At 43.9% G+C, this 21,309-nt stretch overlaps 1 protein-coding gene across 2 annotated transcripts in view; it reads left to right on the forward strand.

Moving 5' to 3' along the window:
- The first annotated feature begins 416 nt into the window (after window positions 1-416).
- ctbp2l (C-terminal binding protein 2, like) overlaps window positions 417-21,309 on the forward strand; it is an 89,060-nt gene continuing 68,167 nt past the window's right edge. Inside the window, exon 1 of one of the 2 annotated variants that reach the window (XM_071462561.1) lies at window positions 417-806. The gene's annotated coding sequence lies outside the window, so the exon portion shown is untranslated. The remainder of the gene's footprint in view (window positions 807-21,309) is intronic. The other variant, XM_071462563.1, reaches the window with a different exon arrangement.

The raw sequence follows: 21,309 nt of genomic DNA on the forward strand, positions 1-21,309 counted from the left end.
TGAACACCACAAATAAAAATCCATTTACCTCTATTTTCTTGTGTTGCTGGCAGAAAGCTTTAATACATGAAATCGGGTTAAGTCAGAAAATATTATGCAATTTGGGTGAACTGACCCTGCAGGATGATTTTCCAAAAGACATGTCTCAGTAGAAAACCAAGATTTCCAATTTGACCACATCATTTTTGCTGAACATGTGAGCAGAAAGTGTGTGTTTGTGTGTGTGTGTGTGTGTGTGTGTGTGTGTGTAGTGGTGGTGGTGGTGGTGGAGGAGGAGGAGGAGGTGGGGAGGGGGGCGGGCCTCTTCTTCTTCTTGGTTTATGTCATTGGTTTAAACGACCCAAGACCCCGCCTTGATAAAAAAAAAAAAAAAAAAAAAAAAAGGAGAGTTAGACAGTGTGACTACAGCCAAAGAGAGAGAGGGGGAGAGAGAGAGAGAGAGGGAGGGAGAGAAAAATAAAGCAGTGAAACAGTTAGACAGACACCTACTCGGCGTTCACGCTCGGCCGTATTTTAATAAACAAGGACGCGTATCCACACATTGTAGCCTCTGCCCTGGTAGCTCCTCACTCCTCTCTATCCGGTCGTTTCTTCCAAAAAAAAAAAAAAAAAAAAAAAAAGAAGAGGAAGAAGAAGAAGAAGCCGCTTTTGTAGCGCGCTCGGAGGATTAATAAGGTGGAAGCAGAATTACTCCAAATCTTCCCATGAAACATTTCTCGCCGAAGCGGACGATGCTGCCGCCGCCGCCGCCGACGTGCGCCTGAAAAGTCGGCTTCTCAACTTGCGATCAGACATCATTCATCCAGGTAAGACCGCATTACAGGGGCAACCCGCAGCACCGCTTTTCGCGTTTTGTCCAGTTTTTTTTGTTTTTTTTTTTTTTTTTTTTGGGGGGGGGGGGGGGCTGGCTTGCCGTCGGGGTTTCAGGTCCGCATACAGCTCTGACCATGTGTGTCCACCTTACTGCGCCATGAAGATGGGGAATGGTCGGGTGGGCTGCAGCCTACACACGGGGACATTATCCCTGACCACGTAAAACCTGCTCTAACTGTCTGATGTGGGCACCAACATCCCGCGTTTGCACTCCGACGCTGCCGCTGGTGTCCCTCCACCTCTACGTTTGCAGAGGGTGCTCGGCGGAGACGAGGGCTACATTGTTTTTGCACACAGCGAGACCCCGCTCGGAGTGTGTGTGTGTGTGTGTGTGTCGGTTAAAAGAAAATAGGAAGTGCATTATTAGAGTGTGTGCTGTGTGGTCGTGGAGTTGTGTGTGTGTGTGTGTGTGTGTGTGTGTGTGCTTTCCAGTGAGGCTATTTGCGCAGAAATCCTCTAATACCTCACACTTGACCCGACTGACTGAGTTTTTGTAGACAAAATAGTGTTGTGAAAGACGTCATCCTGTGTAATCTTCAGCGCTGCTTGCTGCTTAGCCTGTGCACCCCCCCCGCCCCCCCCCAAGTCATTACAATGGAGCACATCTGCTGTCCTAGCAGCATCACAATGTCACTGACCTTTTACATTTATGTGCTTTAGCCTAATTTTAAGACTCCTCCAGAGGAGTTTTAAAGGAAGCTGCTGCAGAGCATCAGAGGCTCCCTAAACTTTCTTTCATCACAGGGACACACAAACGATAAAAGCAGTGGATCAAACACCATGTGCTGATGTGATGACATTTTGCCCCCAGAGGAATCCCACCTGAAAGGATTTTGTGGCGTAATGTGGAGTTTCAGATCTGCAGGTGGGCAAACATTGTGCAGTGTGGGGTTAGAAACTTGCAAAGAAAAAAGTGGTCGTCCTTGTACAGTCTCTGGCAAGATGCAAGTTAAACTCCCCCAGATCCACATGTTTCTGGGGATGATCCCCCATCATGATCACCCCCCCCCCCCCCCCCCCCCCTCCAGGATGTGACTTTTCTGAGAACCACTGGAGGGGAATAATAGACTGCTTTCTGTAGCTCTCACTCCTGGACACGTTGCTGCATTTTACTCAAGTGAATTTGTCTTGTTTATAGTCACAGAGCTGATATTTACAGTGGGAGATTTAGCACTGTAGCTGACTGTGTTAACTTTAAAAATTAGTCAGGAAAGTGCATCTTATGTTTACAGCCACCATTAGGTGCTGTAAGTGTATGAATGAGCTGCTAATTGCCTTGTGTTAACTTGTTAATTACACACTCTAAAGTATTCTTATACATTATTGGGCTAATTAATTCACTGATTACTGTGAAAATATGACAACAGGACACTTGTTGGATTAATGAAGAACTGGAGTTATCTTAATTTCTTATTAAAAACATCATTGTCACTCTTTTTTTTTTTTTCTTGTTTCCTCAGACGATTTCTATCCTCCCAGGGCAGTAAATAAAAAAAAAAAAAGCAATCTTATTTTAGAGCTTGGACTGTTTTATGTTAGTTAGTTGCAATATAGCAAAGTTAATTTATTTGATTGCAGCAAGCTGAATAGGTGGTGACCTTGGTAAAGCAGCTCTTTGTCTGTCTTATGTATTGGCTGAGGAAAGGGAGGGTTTGTGGGGGTGGGTGGGTGGGTGGGGGGGGGGGGGGGGGGGGGGGGGGGGTGGAGGGGCACGCCTGAAGGAATATAAGGCCACTACAGATGTGTGCAGCTTGTACATCTGCTCTGTTGTCGGCCATTGTCAAGGAAGCAGTTAAGATGGTGGGCAGCTCGGCACAACAGAGCTCCCTTGTCAGAAAGCTCCATTAAACTGCTCCAGTCACAAGTGCAGCAGAAAAGTGGCCACAACACTGAGCAGTGTTCTTCCTCCTCACATGCCAGGTACATTCACAATCATTACTGGTCGCAGGTTTTTTTTTTTTTCTTCCTCCAGACAATCAATTCTTCATTCATAACCAACAAACTTGCCATACATAAGTTGAGATAGCAACATTTTTTGGAAGAAACACCCCTCTTTTTTTCCCCCTCTTACCTTCCCCCATTGTGAGACAGTTATAATTTAGAACGAGGACCGTCGCGCTTCCCGAGAGGAAATTGAACAGACTCAGTTAGTCGACCCCGTGAAGAGCCTGCCCTCTGCCATCCTCTCCCGTGTTGCCGAGCAGCACCCTATCACTCAAGGCAATTGAACGTCTCTGAGGGGACCTCTGTTAGCCCCGTGCAATATTTATTACCATCCATCATCCCGAGACTCTCGCTCTACGGGTGAATAACAGTGGCTGCTAAGTTCTGTGTTAAAAAGTTCCCTCGCCAGCGACCATTAGAGGGGATTTATGGGAACAGCTTCCCTGGAAGTGCTGTGGAAGCGAGACGGAGCATGTTTCAGAGTCACTGCATACCCGCTGGGCTGTGGTTCCAAATATGTCATGGATGAAATTCTGACTGGTGCTGTGCTGGAGAGCTGCCTGAACATCTCTTTTCATTTTCAAGTTTGTCCTTTTTAATAGGTTTCATTGCTCAAATTAGTCGACCGGCTGAAAATGAATCTACCACTTTGCTAATTGATTAATTTGTCATTCATCAGCCTAAAATAACAAACATTTGCTTGTTCCAACCCCTTGAATATGAAGATATGCTGCTTTTATATTGTTGTAAATTTAATATTTTTTGTCAGTTTGAATATTTACAGCATTGTGGAGGCAATAGAGAAAGCAAATGCCTCTGTCTTCTTTGCAGTTATGTTCTTTAAAGCAAGCCTTTCTTGTGGCAGAGATGGTAACGATAATGATCTAATATACACCACCGTCTTTAATAAGGATCATCTAATGTATGCATACTGCGCTACAGAGCCGGTAAATCCTGCCTGCGTGTCCTTTGAATGAAAGTGAGCGCATGTTGTGTGAAAATTTGTATATCTCTGTGTTCTCACTACCTCTTGATATAGCCTTTGATCCTGCAGAGATGAGACAGATTATATATGTATTTTTTTTTTTTTCCCCCAAGTCTTTCCACTCTGTTGAGATTGTTTGTTTGTCAGAGTTGAGAACAATTGGGATGAACTTGATAGTGAGTGAAGCTGTGGGGACGTGGGGCAGCGCTGTAAATGAATGCCTCACTGTGCTTCTTTTAGGTCAATTTGAATATGTGTTTTTAATTGGTCTCTGAAGGCTGAGACTTCTCCTCTCTTTTCTGCCTTCCTCAAAAGTGTCTGCATGATGTGACTGTGTTGAGCTGAGGAGCCCCGGAGCAACGGTGTTCATTTGAAGCCTGGTACAACATGCTCATTATCTCCAACCAAAGGCAAGATTGATTTAGCTGAAAGCCAGAGTAATTTTTGAAAAAAAAAAAAAAAAAAAAAAGAAAGAAAAACATGGAGGTAGAACTGTAAACTGATCAAGACAGTAATTCTTGCAGCGGATCACTCTCGGTCAAAGGGAATAAGTTTAAAACAGCGCTGCAGTGGAAACTACTCAGTATCTTCACCACTCACAGCGACTGAAGGCGTCATCAGTCAGCCGGAGCTGCTCTCTCATGGCTTCAAAACTCCTCTAACCTTTAGAAATGGTATATTGGAAAGATATCTCAAAGAAACATTTTGCTTGTCATTCCCATTTCTTTGCTTTCTGTTCTCCTGAGGCTTTCTGCATCTTTGTTTTTCAGCACACGGAAGAGTGTGTATGTGTATGTGTGTGTGTGGAGGGGGGGGTGCTGTAAGATTTTTTTTTTCCCCTGTCATCTCTTACTCCCCCATTGCTATAATTTCATTGACAGTGGCAGCGATTGTGTTTTGTGGAGCTACACAGGGGTAAAGGATAATTGGAGCCGTGGATGTCTTTTTCATGGTAACGGGGGGGAAAGTGGAACCCTGTACCAGAGCTATTCTCTGCACCGTACAAAGGGAGGAGATCCAGCGATAGGGCTGGCATAAGAGATCTACAGTATTCTCTAACACAAACAGATGTATTTTATGCTGCATGAAACTAGTACAGTCGAACCTCGTGTGGTTTCTGTGCTGGTGAGCGGATTGGAAGTTCTCTGCTGCTGTTGGATTGGATGTAACAGTCACTCTGGGCTTTTTATCTTCTACCACTCTGCATTAGTATCAGGGGAGAGCGAGGTGACCATGTAATAAAGTGGAAGTGCAGCGTCCTTCAGCCATGTAAAAGGTCAAGTGACACTTGTACTTTGGCCCCTGTAGACGGTGTCAGGCAGTCCTGTTAGCATTAAGGTATGATGTTACTGGGCAAAGCAGCAGCACAGCAATTAGACTTATTAATTATTTTCTTACAACTTAATACTCTTTCATTTAATGCATATTAATTGATGTGCTCCTGAATCCACACTCGCATAATCCACCAAGGATTTCTGAAAGGCAAGCACAAAAGGCTTTTATTATCTTAAGGAGGAAGTGGTCTTTTGGGACGTAAAGTGCCCCCTGCTCAATTGTGTATTACATTATGAAACAGACGTAAGTGAAATGAAATTACAACGTATCATCAGTACGGTGAAGGATCCTATTGAATAATTACCTCGGCAGAGCTATTGTTGTAATGTCAGACTCGTTCTTTTGGGTGTGATGGAGGTGGAGTGGGGGTGGGAGGGGGGTTTCTGAAGTACTAGTGCAAGGGAGTAAAAAGCAGTTTCAAGGTTAAACTGTGTGAAGGCCAAATGTTTGGGTGGATTAATTTCATGTCCTATAATGTGATTTGCAATATCTCCTCCTCTCCTGCCCTTGGTTTCTTTGGAGATGTGTGAGCCTGATGAGAGCTGAGGGCAGGGGGGGCCGCCGTAACTACCACCTGCATGTATAAGCGTGTACAGGGCTACTAAATGGAATTATGGGAGATGGTGCATGCTTACAAATTCACCATCATTCCCAGGCCCCCGTCTCATTACTGAATACAAATTCAGTGGTTATCCTTCTGGTGCACAGTCAAGAAAATTAGCTGTCTCTCATACATGCAAGCGCACACAAACACAGTCCCATACATAGATACAAACAAACGCACAAATACAAGTTGGTGGGGGGGATTCACTGTGTGTCATTAATTGCAGGGCAGGCTGTGAAGGAGGGAGGTGGACCACCGTGGTAGCAGCAGCAAGCACGCTCGGCCTAAGACGCCTGCTGTACTCAACCCTTTATCACACAGTATCTGCGGCTTATCCTCGCATATCTGCATATCAGCCCCGGCTAATGAAGCTGCTGCGTTGTGTCTCGTTTTCTGGCAAATTCTGCGCAACACAAATGTCTTCACAGATAAGCGTGCATTTTATACAGCACCATTAACATAGATAAATTTGAACAAGCAGAAGGAAACGACGCCAGTGTGTGTGCAACACGAGGAAGTGATAAGATCGGTGATTGAGGTCAGCATAGGTAGTTAGTGGGTAGGTTGTAGGCTTTTTGTGAGTGTGTGTGTGTGTGTGTGTGTGTGTGTGTTGGGGGGGGGGGGGCATTTCTTCACTGCTGTGCCTGCTGTCATTTTACAGTCACTTTCAGCAAACCTCACTGCTGACATGCAACATTAGTGATAGTGAAATGCAGTGAAAACCAATGGGACATCCACCAGTGCTGCTGAGAACAGGCATCTAGATTATGATGTGATATACACTGAAACCATCAGCAGCTGCTCAGTCCTACAGTCTGTTTAACAGGCAGTCCACAAAAAGCTCTGGAAGTTATGGGCATTTTTTTTTGACAAACAAGAATTTCATTTGACTTTTTTATAGCACAGAAACGGATGAATTCCCATGGATGTGTAACATTTGAGAACATTATCTGGCATTACAGTATAGTAATTACAGTATGGTATTACGGTTCAGTCACGCTGCTCACAGTGAATTCCAGCAGACTGCCGCACATTCTCTCAGACTGACCTGCAGTGTAAACAGAAGCGAAGGTGCTAATTTAAAAAGTAAGATCATGCAAACTCGGCTGCTCTGCTGCTCTCATCCCAGGTGAGCTAACAGGGCTTACAGGACTGGACAACTACACAGAGACATGTGGGTGAAATTGTCTTGCCCAGGCCTGTTTTTTTTTTTTTTTATTTCTTACCATTGCTGCATGGTCTTGTGACTTTAACCGTAGCTAATCCCGTCAGAGCAGTTTTTCCTTTTGCCCCCCTTTTTGTCTCCAATTTGGTATGGCCAATTCCCCCATTACTGCCACTGTTGTTACTGCTAACTCCATTGACGGCCTGGGGAGGGTGTAGACAGCCATGTGCCCTCAGAGCCATGTGACGGCCATGTCTTTTCACCTGATGGTGAGGCAGAGCCGCGCTGAGGCTCATGCAATCCTCCACCCCCACCCTCAGGATGCCAGCACCCACTGTGTGGGCAGCCCAACCTGTGGGAGCACAGGCATGATTCCTCCTTGGTTTTTAACCCATGAAATTGGCAAAACACGTCTGTAAGAATATAAAACCTAGATTGTTAGCAGCTGTACCTGGGTACCTGGTCTCTTTCAGGGGCATGTTGTGGCTTACACCTGTACTGGTGGGCAGAGTTAACTAACATCATTCACATGATAAAAACAACTATGAGAATCTCTTCTCAGATCCAGTCTGATATGCAGAGATGTTTGTCACATTTTTGTCAGTTAAAGAGACAAAAGACTAAGTGACACGGGTCATTGATTTCCAAAAGAGTGCTGAGAGACCAGGAGCGACAAGGTGGTCCTGTGGTGGAAGAACAGAGGAGTGGCAAGTTCACACTTAGAGGCAACATTAGGTCAGCTTTTGCCAAAATTAGGTGGAACAAATGTACTGAAGCCGTCACTGGGCATATCTTGTGTCACACTTTTTCGTAAAGGCATCCAAGCGTCCTTGAAAGTTTGCACTTTTCCCTTTTTAAAGCTCTCCCAGGACACTGATCGAGCACGGTGCGTGTCTTTCCTTTGGCTGTGCTGCTTCCAGTGCTGTGTGCATCAAGTTGCTGTTCCTCTTCTTCCTGGTTTCCAGCGGAAGCTTTATTTCTTTAAGTCCAGTACTACCTTTCCTTGCAGTGAGTGAGCTCTGTTTTTTTTTTATTTTTTATTTTCAGATCGCCTCCACTCCCTGTGCAGCTGCAGTCCGCTGCAGAGCTGAAGTTAGGCCTGATCCACCTCTTTCTGACTCCCCGCTGTGGCAGTTTTTATGGCTTAAGGCTCGCTCTTTCATTTCAGTGAGACCACTGGGTTGGTATCGTCAACATCATTATGAAACAGGGTAGACACGTTTCTTCTGCTGCAGTATGCCGTTCCTAAAGGTTAGGGGAGTTGTCCCTGGCTACTTTTTGTGACGGCAACATCCTTTATCAAAGCAAGCTGTCTCACAAGCGCCGTGCAGCATTGTCCAGAATTATTGAGACATAAGACAAAATTATTGGAGTTGTGAAAGTTTTCCAGAGTCAGAGGTGTGAGAACTACCTGTACCCCAGCCCTGTAGTGCTGTTCTCTGCCTGAAAGTGAGGTGAGTCCAGAGAATTAAAGGACCACAGCTTCTCTCTCTCGCACTTCCTGATCGCTCTTGCCCCCCCCCCCCCTTTTTTTTTTCCTCCTTCCTCTGCACGTACCCATCTCCATTCCCCCTCCGCCCTAGTGAAGGTCTCATTGCTTATGTAATGTCTCTAAACATTTGTGCAGCATTAGGGGAAGTCAGGCATGCCAAAACTGTGCAAAACGTCCCTCTGTGCACCCCATTGAGGTGAGACAGATGGCAACCCTCGTTCCCAGCCTTGTAAACTGCCTGTGACAGGAGAGATGGCACATACACGGTTGAACTAGGGCAACGCTAACTAAAGCTTTGCACACAGTGGTGGACACAGTTGCACGCGCACTCATCAGTGAGGTGCTTATTATCAAAGCCATGGAGAATCTCAGTTTGGTTCTTACTATATTGTCTTTGTCTCTTATTTATATCAGTGTTTATTCACTGAAAAGTCAACACGCACTGTAAATGCACCGTCGGGCTGCTCCGCCTGTGATCCGGGCTCTAGCTCACCTATAACAAAGGCTATCAGATTCTCGCATAAGCTCATCCATCACGATGTTAAGGAAGGTGACCTGGAGTTGTTTTATAATTCAGTCGTTAATCACCGCCACAACAGAGCGCCGGGCACTTTCACTTTGTTCCCCCTTAACAACTCTCTGGGCAGAGTCCATTACTGAGTAAACAGACAGTGAAACACTGAAGAAATGAATGAAGATGCCCAGCGCAGAAACCCCGGAGGTGAGATCAAATGGCAGGCCCGTTGATGATGAGGGATGTTTATGGCTGGCACTCTATTAAGAGGAGGCTCTTCCCTGCTGGCACATAATGAACATCTACCTTGTGAAATGGTTGTTCTGAAGCTTTTTCCTTACACTGAATTACCGGTCATTTTCATCAAAATGTGCCCTAATTGCTCTCAGCGGCAAGTCGGGGGAAGGGCCACTCGTAGAGAGAATGAGTTTTAGGGTAACTTGGCAAGGTGACTGGCTTATGGCAACATTAGCCGTGTTGATTTGAATAAATCTCCACCGCCATTTCCCCCTTTGTATGTTAATGAAAGCCAGTTATGTCCTTGGAGGATGATATTTCAGGCCTGAACTCTTCTTCTTTTCTCTGTGTACACGGTAACGCCTCCTCCAGATGTCCCCCACTGCAGGAGGCTGTGAGGCACATGCGAGAGGCTTACCGCCAACTACACACTGCACAAACACACAAACATACACACACCCAGATAACCTCTAGGGAGGGGTGGGGGGGGCACTTCAGCTGACCTGTTACGAAATAAGACCATATAGGCTGTTGAGCGATTTGTACGCAAGAGGAGAGTTAAATATTGCTGACTAAAAGGGCAGAGAGTGTGTGTGTGTGTGTGTGTGTGTGTGTGTGTGTGTGTGTGTGTGTGTGTGTGTGTGTGTGTGTGTGTGTGTGTTTTGGTGGAGAGAGAGGAAAAACATCTCAGAGAGAAGAATGTTTTCGGAAATCACAATGTACCATCTGCACACGGCGGGGTGTGTGAGCGACACTGAACTACTGCTGTGAGGAACTATTGCATTGTTATTAAATGGCTGTTGCCATTGGCAGCCATATTAAAGTCTCAGATCCTGTGCCTGATGCAAAGCAACAAGGAGGAGAGAGGAGGGGAGGGGGGGCAAAAAAAAAAGCCTAAAACCAGTCTGGCCGTCTGGACACGGTGACACAACGTGCAGCTGCGATGACACAGATTAGAAGATGGCAGCACAAACTTCTTCAAAATGAAAAGGCAGAAAAGGGTTTTTTTTCTTTCCTCCCTCCCTCTCTCTCTCTCTCTCTTTTCTCTCTAACCTCTCTTCCTCCCTCTCCCCGCCCACCACCTCCATTGGCTCAGCATCTTATACAAGGTGCAGCGAGCGGACAGCTTTTTTTGTACTCCTGAGCTGTGTCTTAAGAAATGCAGATTTGGCAGCTCAGTCTATACAGGCTCTTGTTGTTGTGGAGGGGCGGGGGGGGGGGTCCTCAGATTTTCCTTTTACATTAAACTTTTCTTTACACTTCCCATGTTAATTTTAGACACATCCCTCAAGCGGTTCATCTTCAAAATTTAATTTAATTTTGCACTTGCTATAGAGACATGTCTGCGTTTTCATGGCTGAGGAGTCTGATCCACTCCTGCTGCAGCGGCGTGTTGACTTATTGATGCTCGGTGCCCTTTGTGCACACGGCAGACAGTGCATGAAATGCCACTGATGAGTAAGAGTTGATTAGCTCCTCTTGCTCTCCCTCGTCTCATTCCCGCGCTCTCAGGGCACTGAAATGACTCTTGAGATTGCACACTCTGCTAACAGTTTCTCAATAACTTTCTTTGTGCCAGAGGTTATTAAGATTATGTAAAATTTGAATGTATAGTCGCTGAATTGTTGTCTCTGACCTATACCAGGCTTTCTGTGCAGCCTTTGCCTGTATTGATGGATGAAATATGCATTGAGACTTTTTTTTTTTTCCTTTTCACTGAATGTGTTTGACCCTGAACAAGACGCCTTCAGTATAAAAGGCCAGATTAGGGCATCGGTGCAGTAGATACGTTATCTTATTTTTCTTATTTATGACTTTTAGTGTGTCCGTTTTTCTAGCTTGAGCCTTTTTGCCATGAAGACTTCCATTTATTTAGTTTGAGACTCAAATTGCAATGACCTTTTTGAGTCCATGATTGTAATGATTCTCATAATAGCTAGAGTCATGTGTAGAAATCAAGAGTATAGTGTTGGGGTTGATATTTCTATGGCAAGTAGTGGGCTCTTCATGTGTTTGTTGAACAGCGTGTGCAGGCAGTGTGTGTTAGAGGAGACAAGAGACAAACTCATCATTGTCTTCACCTGTCCTGTGAAAATTCAACCAAAAATCAGTATTTTCCCAAATAGAATGGAATGATTCGATGAAAAAAAAAAAAAAAACAACAACAACAAAGCGTTAAGGAATACTTGTAAATTTCAGTGTCACATCTTTCACTCTCCTCCCGGCTCCATCATGTGTGCGAGGGGTGGTGAAAGCGCAGAAATACAAATGTGTGCTTGACAAAAGTTTCCAAAGGGCCTGATTTTTTTTTGATTTATTTATTTTTTTTGAGGCAGTGGTCCCCTCTTGACGGAACCTGACATTTGGAAAGGTCTGTGAGGAGGATTTGTTTGTGACAGCTTCAAATTACAGTGGCACAGAGGGAACGAGAGAAAGGGGAGGGACAGAGGGATTGTGGAAGAAAATGGCTCCTGCTTATTTAAATGTCACTTCAACGAGGTGAATGCATAAGCTCTCCTTCTTCTTCTTCTCCTTTTTTTTTCTCAAGCATTACATGTGCATTTCTCACAATGGAAAAAAAAAAAAAAATTGCCATCTTTTATTCTGTGTGTGTCTCTCCCTGTCTTTTTGTTTGGCTCAGCCTGTGTTATTGGCAGCAGGCTTTAAGCCTTGTGAAGCTTTGCCAGCATCTTGACAGTAACCACAAACCATTTACTTGTTTGTTTTGTGTAGGTAGTGACTGAAGGACCAATCACTTGGGTCCTGTTTAGATTTGTGGTTTATGCTGAACTATATATGCAGCAGTATGAAATACATATTAATTTCCAGGCTCTCCCACTCTCCCTCCAAGTGCAGTAACAAGGCAAAAGTAAAGGGGGGAAAAAATGGCTTTAGGTACAATCTGGGGGAGGAAAGCAGACAAGGAAAATGACTGATAAGTGTGCTGCAATTTCTGTATAGCCAGCGTGATTTCTCTTACGGAACAGCTGTTTTTTTTTTTTTTCTCCTTTTTCTTTTACAGAGACTGGTATTTCTTGTCAGCACTCAACATACTTAGGAGTGCACAAGGGGCTCTGTCTGTCACTGACCTTTTTAACAATGACGAGAAGACCAAAATACACCGAGTGTCCCTCGGTGGTGATAGTCAAATGTCAGTCAAACTAAAGGACTGCAGTCAGACTCTCATACTCAGCTTCCAACAATAGTAAGGAGGAGGAGGTGTAGAGCCCTCCATCTCGTTTCCTTGACAAATAGCTGATGACACTGTTGGATTAGGTTCTCACAACTCATGCCAGCTGCTGGAATCGGATGACAAGTACCTCCATGTCGACGTGTCTTAATCTGTTTCAGACGCTTCCAGTTTCATATATATATATAACTGGAATATTCATCACGCAGACGCAGGCTGCAAATGCCAATAAATAATGTGACTTAAGTGAGGCCTGAGCTTGACAACCAGTTTCCTGAAAGGCGTTTGCCCTTTTGCCTACTTTTTCATTTTTCCCCCAATGCCGTGACACATTTTTATTGAAGAGCTGTCTGCGAGCGTACCACAGGGACCTGGGGCTGTACAATGCCAAGCTGCCTCTAAACTTGCAGCCCGCACAAGTTTCCCACAGTGCCAAATGGAGATGTTTAAACTCTGCTACTGCAAACAGCGCATCTATTTTAACAGAGGCATTTCCCATAATTAAACTAATGCATAGGAGAGTATGCTGGGGTGGCTCCCCTGATTAATGGAGCAATTACATAATCCATTACACTGAATTATGAATGTGCTAATGATGAGCTCATGTTGGGTAATGATTCCCGGAGTTTGCTTGTGTAAAATATGAAAAGCGGAGTGGAAAGGACGGTCTGTGTTTGCAGATGTTCCTCTAATCACGGGGAGGTGAGGAGGAAAAGGAGGAAAAAAGAAACGTGTGACTTCCTATGGAGAGCGGCAATTCCACCATCACGGGTCATTGCTTCCTGTTGTAGAAAGAAGGTCTCCTACTGTTCCCACTCGGACTGGATGTCGCAGATTTGAAGATCTCCTGCTATGAGATACTAAAGGCCATACAAATCTGAATTGGTGTTTTATGTAATTCTCTGATGGGAACATAAAGTATGCAACTAAGAAGGTAAAACACAACATAAAGGGTGACAGTTGGCGTCTGAGCTCTGTAATAATCCTCTCGGCCAAAATCGTGACTGGCTATATAGCAGTAATTCCTTGTTTACATTCCTGTCTGTTTGCTAAGATGCTCCTGGACTTGTTGTGGAGCAGATATCTAGAAATAGCTTCTAACAGTCTCAGAACAGCAATCACTCATTTTGGAGTAAACATCAAGGTCGCAACTAATGATTAATTTGATCCACGATTGATTTGATGAATTAAATTTTCAATCATTGAATAATCTTTGTGAAAAATGTCCATCAGGAAGAAGTTCCGAGGGCTCGCATTAACATGTTCGCATTAAGTTTTGCTGAACTGTGGCCACAGGCGGCAAATACAGGAAACTAGCGAATGCTAATTTATTTCTTATGAATTCAGCTTTTCAGCTGTAAGAGGAAGAATGTGTTATTTCTCCTTTCAACAGCTGCATAGTTTCCCTTTAAACAAAAACACATGCATATTGTGATTTCTTATTGGAGCAAAAATGATGCTGGATTTAAAAATTTCACTGCACTGTTTCCACCTCATGTTGTTTAGTAGAAACTTAATGGAAGGAAAGTAGATGCAAAAGTTTGAAAGGTAGAAAAAAGCAGATTGGTGTGATCTATGTCAGTAACTTTAACTCTTCACTGGAAAAACTGAAGGAGATTAATTATATGAGGATGATAATAGTAATATAAGTGAAACCACAGTCTCAGCTTATGTATTTCACATTCATGCTCTGCTTATTTTCAAACTAAGACCGACCCGATGCATCGTCGTGCTTTTGAGACATCAAAGTGATGACAAAACAGCTGTCCTGACCAATGGAAGAGCAGCAGGCGGATAATCTAACGTTTACATTGCACCTGATTCCCTGTGAGCTTTATGTGAAGATTGAAACAACATATTTAGCCACAATTTACAAGCGTCCGGAACATATGGAGCAGATGGACGGATAGAGCATAGAGTGGAATATTGCTGCAGAGGTGGTTCAAGATGTGTCTGTGTAAAAAGAAGATACTTATAGCACACTATGTTGTGCATGTCAGTGCGTGTTTTCCCACATGATTTAAAATAATCTCGCTGGTATATCTACATTAACTCTGAGTGTGGTTTTTACTCAGGTTACACGCTAAAAAATAAAATCCTCCTCTGTGCAGGTATCTCCTGAGCTGCAAGCTGTGTTTTTGTTCCTTAATTGTTAAATTTGAAACATTGGTTTTTTTGCTGACAGTGGTGATTTTTTTTTTTTTTTGGCACTACTGGATGCTGCCAGTTATCTTGCTATTTGTGTCACCTACAATATTATTGTATTGTGTGTGTTTTTTTTTCCTAAGTTATGTCTTGGGGCATTTTTTTGGCCTTTAATTTGAGAGACACAGTGAGAGAGAGAGAGACAGGAAAGTGAGGGAGGGAGAGAGAGGGGATGACATGCAGCAAAGGGCTGATTCAACCCAGGGCCGCTGTGGTTGGGACTAAGCCTTCATGGTACACCCCCACCAGGTGAGCCTGCTGTGGCTTTTTTTTTTTTTAAAGTCAGCATGCCACTCGTGTCAGATTTTGTATAATGGTCCCTCAGGTGATCGTTTTCCATACACTGCAGATTCCTTATTGTCCAAATCAGACCGCTGTAGTACAGACCTCTGTTTACACAGGTTATCCTGCACTGTGGGCCGGACGCACCAAGCTGGCCCTCAGAAAGAATGGCACCAAAACCAGCAGCCAACTTGCACCATCTTTCTGTTATATTGCCATTTGCTGCTGCAGGTCGTCATGGTCCCCATCTGCCTCTCGGGGAGTTGTGGACACATGTTTAAAGTTCTCTTTGGTTTTACAGCCTTTCAGCCATTTATATATATATATATATGTGTACAAACAATGACGTAGAAGATTAAAGAGCGAGCACGAGGGTCATCTTATATCCTCACTACTTGAGTTATAAACTGTCCCTTTCACTCGTGATGCACTGAGACAGATGGCGGTTGCTGAGGTCAGCTAACACCTCAGACTTTATTACCACCTGTCTTAAAGTGCAGAGTCACATCACGGCTTATCTTGTCTGATGAGAGGTCGCTGGTGAAAACACGAACCTACTGTACATTGTGTGAGTTTATGAATGTTTACATGGCATCTCTGGAGAACAAGTGTTAATTGCAAAAACAAGTTTTAATTGGGCTTGTGTTTACAAAATGTTGCCTCCGTGCCCTAGTTACACGTACAAGAATAAATGTGTTTCTCAGGAGATTTTTTTACGTTAAGTACATTGTGTTACATATAGGAATTGCAGTTTTTTTTGTTTTTTTTTTTCAATCTTAGTGCAACTGTGAGCAACAATAATGTCTGTTAGTCCATAATATGTGCTGAACCTCTTTAGCTGGGGGATGATTGACGTCCATTATTTTTCAGCCCACGGTGTCTGTTTTATGCTCGCTGCAGATGTGTCCGCATTAGATCTGGTTCATTTGAAGTTCAGCGTGTGAGACGATTTTCTTAGGTAAACAAACCAGCCAGAATCCAAACTTCCAGCTGAGGACACTTATCTGCTTATCTCTGATAGAAAATTGTCTTCTCCCCATAGTGTGAAATCTCTCTCTGTGCTTTCTCAAGGTAACGGTGTTTGTCTGCTTTGTGAGCCAGGATTGCTGTTTGCAACTTGGTGAAAGGGGAAAAAAGAAAAAAGAAAGAAAAAAATCACTTCAGCATTTAAAGCGTGCAAATTAATTTTGTTAGTGCATTTTGTAGGAAACAATTTCTACCCATGAAAAGCAAAAAAAAAAAAAAAAAAAAAAAAGTTTCAATTAAAGCAGTGAAAGTTTCTAGCTGGTGGAAAAGCATGAGTCCTCTCCAGGTTGAGCTCTGTTTATTACCTTGGTCACAATTGCAAACAGGAAAAACAGTTTTTATGATGAGTTGTGTTGCTGTGTGTATGTACTGTACAAGAGTCCATCCAAGCATCTGTTGCCTATTTTGTTATTTTCTTTGTGCGTGTTCCTGTGTGCAGCAGCCCCTTTCAAATATGCGCTTTATTACGAAACCTACATTTTGGCTTCATTTTCATTTAAGTCCCAGAGTAAAAGTCACAATGCTAGTCTGACAATGTCTAAATTGAATGCCATCACTTTAAATAAAAAAAAAGTACAGCATGCACAAGGTTGAATATGCAGTCTGAGAGATATTAAATGGACATGTTATTCTGCCTTCTTCGGAGCACAAAATATTGCAATTATTATCCATTTAAGTTGTTCCAGAGATTCTTCTCATGTCAGAACAGTCCATAAAAACGTGTTTTCATTGATTTTTATTTTCCCCTGACAGTGCAGGGCAAAAGAGGATTAAAAAAAAAACATTAAAAAGCACATTAATAATGAGACTTTCACCCTCTGTCCTTAAATGTGTAACTTTGCTTCACACTTCCTACAGTATGGATTCTACATTAGTTCTGCCACTGTGGTGAAAAGGAGAAGAGGCTTTTCCCCTTTTCTTCCATCCTGATGCAAAATGTTGCGCATCAGTCATGTTGTGTTTTAAGCAGAGTTGTTACGCAGCGTTTCTCTAACAGAGGCTTTTCGTTTGGAAGCCCAGACGCAGATACTTGAAGCTACCTTCTGTGCCTGAAAGAGGGTTATGTGTAGTGATGTTCCCCCTGCTCTCCGAGCTGCCCACATCACAGCGAGCTCTGGTCTCTATAGTGGGCCTCTGGGCCCTGGGCCACCAGCTCTGCCTCGTTCTGCTTTGCTGGCTGCGTTGGCCCTGTTGTGAAATGTGATCAGTCAGCTCCATTCAGGCCTGGACTGGGTTCCGTTGGAGACCAAATGGCCCAATCCCGAGCTGTACCACCCAGGAGTTGATCTCCAGGGATTGGTCAGAGCAAGTAGCGTCTGACTGACCTGTTGTATGACAGCTGGGAATGCAGCCACGCTGCCTTGTTGTTGTAGTGTCACAGCCTTGTTTGCCAGGCTCCTGCTCAAATTTACTATGTATATTGAACAAATTTGACCTATTAGATAACGCTGGATGATGTAATTGCCGGTGCAGCACATGGATATGCCTCTGCAAATTCTTTTCACTTCACTCACTGTCGTTATTAATAATCTGAGAGAAGTCTCGTCTTATGTATTTCACACGTGCGCTCCTCTCTGGACTCTTTCCCGCCTCTTATTTTCAAAGACGCCCTGCATCATACTGCTTATATACAGTATAAAGCCCATGGGTTTTGAATTGAGAAGTGGATTATGCTGCAGAAGTGTTTCAGGAAGTATCTGTGGAGGATTTGTTGCTTTTTTTGGCGTGGGACTGGGCCGCTGTTGGAGTCCATTGTAACCGCCCTGAGAAAGCTGCTTTTATTGTTTTTATTTATTTATCTTTTTAAACCACCTTTCAAGTCTACAGGGGGTGAGTGTAAGATACTGGACAGATTTATTTTTAGTAAAATATCACTTAAACCACCTCTTGTACGCCACTGTGGCCCAAATCCAGCAGCTTTGAAGGACTGTGAAGTGGACTTTAGATGAGGGAGATAGAGTTTATCTGACTGTACCAGAAACACAATCCAAGTTCTAATGTGGTCTGAAACAACTCTCATGTCCTTGAGAAAGATTTAGTAAATCTGACAGTAATATTAAAGGGATTAGTTTTTGAGTTTGTGTGTGTTTGTTCAGTTTATGGACTCGACTTTTTGTCATTTGTCGTGTTGGACTTGTGTCTGACATGGACATGCTAAGTGAGTCATTCCTCTTTAGCCTCCCGATGCATCTGTAATTAATCCTCTCATGCTTCCTCAGGTTTGTATTTTGCAGGCTGTTATTGTTTCTCCTCAGCAATTTACCACTGGGAAATAGATTTTTTTTTTTTTTTTTGTCGGGTACACAAGCAAGGCTCTGTTGACAAAAAATGGATAAATGTCAGCTCGGTGGCCTCCTGTAACGATAAGGACAAATACAAAGGATGCAGTTAGTGATGCCCGGGCCAAATTGGCATTCTGTTTATCAGAGTGAGACGAGACGACCCGAAGAGATAGCAACCGTCAGCGCAGCGCAGTCCGCCAGAGGCAGAAATGCATAGATGAAATCTGCTGTCAGAGGGTGTGAGCCTGGGTTTAGACACATGACCGGTGTGGAGGATGCAGCTCCTTCCATGGAGAATGTGGAGGCTACCAACCACCAAGTTTTCTTACCTGTCTGCTATGCATGAAATTCAACTTGGCTGCCTGTCAGTGTGTTGCTGTGTAATTAACCTGTGGAGGCCCAAAACGGGTGCCCTCTGAAAGGCTTCATTAACCTGTGCCTAAGAGGCGGCCATTGTCCTCTGTCTCCCATGACCCGCACTAAACGGCCAGAATGCCTCACATATTTCCTACTCTCACTGCTGCAATGGAAACAAACCCACCGGCTTTATTATTATTTTTTTTTTTTTCAGCAGACATGAGATGATACTAAATCATATATAGTAAATGACATCATGGTTTTTCCTTTTCAATTACTACCAGTGCTGAAATGATTAGTTCATCACTCAAAATTAATCACCAGTAATTTGCTTAATTGTTTGGCCTTTTTGCTCAATAAATGACAATTGACAAAAACGGCAAACATGGCTCCAGCCCTTCAAATACGTTATAGATTGAAAATCTTTGAGTTGCCGTCTCTCAAATTAGCGGGAAAAAAAAAATTGAAGACGTCATTCTGTGAAGTTTTGTAAATGCTGCAACATTTTATAGACAGAACGATTAATAAAAAAAAAAAAAACAACAATTGACAATGAAAATCACCTCTCAGCTGATGGAGAAACACGGGGCAGCAGCTGTACACGTGCAGCTTGCTTCATCTCTTTGAACTTGAGGTGGAACAATAGCCAGGTTAGATTTGTCAGGTAAGGACATGTCATTTCACGGCGCCACCCTCATGACCCACCTCCACTCATCCCGTGGAAATTAAGCCGTCTTCTTCTTCTTGTTTAGTCAGCGCGATGTTGGAGCTGTGTTTTTCACAACATCAGCATGCAGCACCGAAAAACCAGCACCCAGGGGACTTGGATTCTGTGTGTGTGTGTGTGTGTGTGAGCGGGAAAGAGAGAGAGAGAGAGAGAGAGAAAGGGAGAGGCTGCGAGGCTTGTCTCCAGTCAGTTGGACTAGCCTGTATGTGTGTCATCTCCTGAGTGCAACACCAGCTTGGCCCACTTCTGCCTGACCGACTAGACTCTACAGGCTCTTCTCTCTTGTCCCTTTGTGTTTAATTTGCGCTCTCTCTCTCCTCTCTCTCCTCTTTCTCTCTCTCTCGTCCCTGTGTGGGGTCCAGTTCTCATGTCTCTCCTTGACATTCAGAACAGAACAACCAAAGCTTGTAAAGATTGTAGAACGTCCCAGGTGAATCGGGCAGAAGGTGTTGGCTCACGGCCAGCGCTTACGACGAATCAGACATGACCACCCCAGCGCGCGCGCACACACACACACACACACACACACACACACACACACACACACACACACACACATACATACACACATCTAGGTCAGAGAGTGAAAAGGGAAGAAAGGGAACCTTTAGCCTACATCGTGGCAGCTCTGTTAACACAGGCTGCAGGGGCTCGGAGACCTGGGCTGGATGATATGGTCTCTCCTCTCATCTATAACTAAAACACAGTTGCACATGATACATTCAGCTGGACATGCAGGGAGGCTGTCAAAGCTTTCAGCCTTTCGTCTTTGGCTGCATTCACACTTACCCATCATCATCATCAGGCTATTCTTCTAGCGCAACTAGGGTTACATAGAGAAAAGTAAAATGTACAGAGAAATAAAAAATGACGCACAGCCAAGGACAGGGAGCACGTATAGAGAGCCAAAGAATACACGTGAGATTTTAGCCTTGATTTAAAACACTCAGTGGTGGGGGGGCTGACTGAACATGAAGAAGGAGGCTATTACACAACTTGGACCTGGCCACTGAAAAAGCAGGGTCACCCTCGGGCCTCAAACGAGTGTTTTGGATAGAAAGGAGCAACTTAGTGAAAGACCTCAGTGCTCTGGGAGGACAGTGACGCATCAGGTCACTGGAGCAAGGAGTTACTGCCACTGATTAAAACCGCAACAGCTTCATTTGAGTACTTGAGAAAACACGCTGTCAAATGTCAACAGTGCTGACATATAATCACCCTCTAAAGCTACAGTATGTAACTTTTTTTTTGTTTTGTTCAAATATGCTCCAAAACATGTGTTAATGTGGAGAGGTGCTGTCAACGGCTTGTGTGATCAGAGCTCATTGAACAGCCTGGCAGCAGTGCAGAGATACGGTCTTCTAAAGTTGTAGTGTTTCACTCGTGTTTTCGGTCTCTACCAACTCCTAATGGAAATATCTGGTTCTTTAACAGCTAAATGCCTGGCTAGTCGCTGGCTGTGTGTGTCTGCCGATTGGTGCTGAGCAAGTGGTGGGCTCTCTGTAGGTTCATCACTACATTGACCCATTGTTTTCACATTGTCATTTGATAAAGTGCTGTTATTATTATTTTTTTGAAATATCTTGAGTATAGCTGCTTCGAAAATGTTGCTAAATGAATCTAGGGTTGCGTTATCTCCAGCATCTCTTGCCTCACACTTTTCCAGAAAACCTCCTTTTTGGCTTTTCCAGTTTGACAGTTTGAAGGCTGCAGCAATGACGGCTCAGTGAGAGGTGCGTTCATCCGATCAGGTGTAGGAAGGGTTCATGTCCATGTCTCGGTGAGGGAGAGCTCTTGTCAATCAATTTGTTGTGGAGCAGAGTTGAGAGCGGAACCGGTCCTCAGAAGAAAAAAAAAAGCGTGTGGAGCCCTGACAGGCAGTTTTGAGCAGAGCAGAATTTAGTTTGCAAGACTACATGTCAGGCCGTAGTTGTCCAAATTTTGGCCAGACTGGGTGTCATCATGTTTGGTCACGCTCTGACCTTATACTGTAGGTCATGGTTCAGTTTAATTTCAGTTTAATACATGAAAAGATCTTTGACAGTTGGACATTTTCGGAAACAGGCTCATTCGCTTTCTTGGCAAACGATG

This window comes from Trachinotus anak, unplaced genomic scaffold (genome assembly GCF_046630095.1).
Source record: "Trachinotus anak isolate AG129_WGS33_773 ecotype Australia unplaced genomic scaffold, CSIRO_AGI_Tana_v1 ptg000025l, whole genome shotgun sequence".
Lineage (NCBI taxonomy): Eukaryota > Metazoa > Chordata > Actinopteri > Carangiformes > Carangidae > Trachinotus > Trachinotus anak.